This window comes from Octopus bimaculoides, chromosome 23 (assembly GCF_001194135.2).
Source record: "Octopus bimaculoides isolate UCB-OBI-ISO-001 chromosome 23, ASM119413v2, whole genome shotgun sequence".
In the NCBI taxonomy this organism is placed as follows: Eukaryota; Metazoa; Mollusca; class Cephalopoda; order Octopoda; family Octopodidae; genus Octopus; species Octopus bimaculoides.
Genome location: NC_069003.1, coordinates 4129137 through 4130478, shown reverse-complemented (window position 1 = coordinate 4130478; position 1342 = coordinate 4129137).

Here is a 1342-nt window from a genome sequence, read left to right as displayed (position 1 = left end):
TATATATATATATATATATATATATATATATCCATACATATATGTACATACCTACATCTATATGTATACATACATGCATATATGGGTACAGAACATAAAAAAAACGTTAAACACAATGAGAAACGAAAAACGAAAACATAAAAACGAGGGTAAATGTGTTTGAAAGTTGTGGTTTCTTTGGTTTGTTTGCTGACACCGCCGGATTGAATGGTACTGCCTAGGTGTCAAAACCATAATGATATCCGTGGGGCAACTGATGATGGAGGTATGTTCGATTGTTAGTTTGGCTGTTTTTTGTATATGTTTTTTGTATATTGTTTTTGTTGTTGTTGCTTCTGCTGCTGCTGTTGTTATTGCTGAGCCTGCTGATGCCGGTGTGGTTGTTGTTGCTTTTACTGTTGTTGTTGTTGCTATTGCTGCTGTCGTTGTCGTTGTTGTTGTTGTTGTCCTTGTTGCTGCTGCTGCTGCTACTACTGTCGCTGTTGTTGTTGCTGCACACTTTTTGCTTTCTGGTTGCAGTTGCTGCTGCTGTTGTTGTTGCTGCTCGTGTTGCTGTTGGAGGTGCTGTTGTTCTTGTTGTTGTTATTGTTGCTGCTGTGTTTGCTGTCTTTCTTGTAATTGCTGCTGCTGCTCCTGTTGCTGTTGTTGCTGCCGTTGTTGTTGCTGCTGCTGCTCCTGTTGCTGTCGTTGTTATAACTGTTGCTGCTGCTGCTTCAGTTGCTGCTACTGCTGTCGTTGTTGTAAGTGTTGCTGCTGTTGTTGCTGCTGCTCCTGTTGCTGTCGTTGTTTTAACTGTTGCTGCTGCTGTTGCTGTCGTTGTTGTAATTGTTGCTGCTGCTGCTCCAGTTGCTGCTGCTATTGTTGTTGTTGCTGTTGTTGCCGGTTTTTCTCCTCACCATCGCAGTTATCGTTCTTGTTCCTGCTTAATATCGCGGAGCGGTTTTCTTGTTAGTTATGGCCTCCATTATTCTCGTCGCCATTGTTGTTGTTGTCAATTTGTTGTTGTTGCCGTGGTTGATGGCTACACTCCATTTATTTCTCTTCCACTGTTCTTCTTCCTGACATTGTTATTGTTATTGTTGTTGTGGTTATTATCGCCTTTTGCTTTTGCTTTTGCTTTTTTTATTTTTTCATTATTGTTGTTGTTGATGCTATTGATGGCTTTCTTAAATCGCTGTTGTTCATATTATTCTAGTTGTTGTTCTTGTATTTGATAATCGTTAACTGCTTTGATAAAATTCGATATTTAAAAGTCACATCTTAGTAGCTCATAGCATTTAATGAATCGATAATGCCTGAGTGATTGATTCTGAATGGTGGTGGTGGTGGTGGTGGTGGTGGT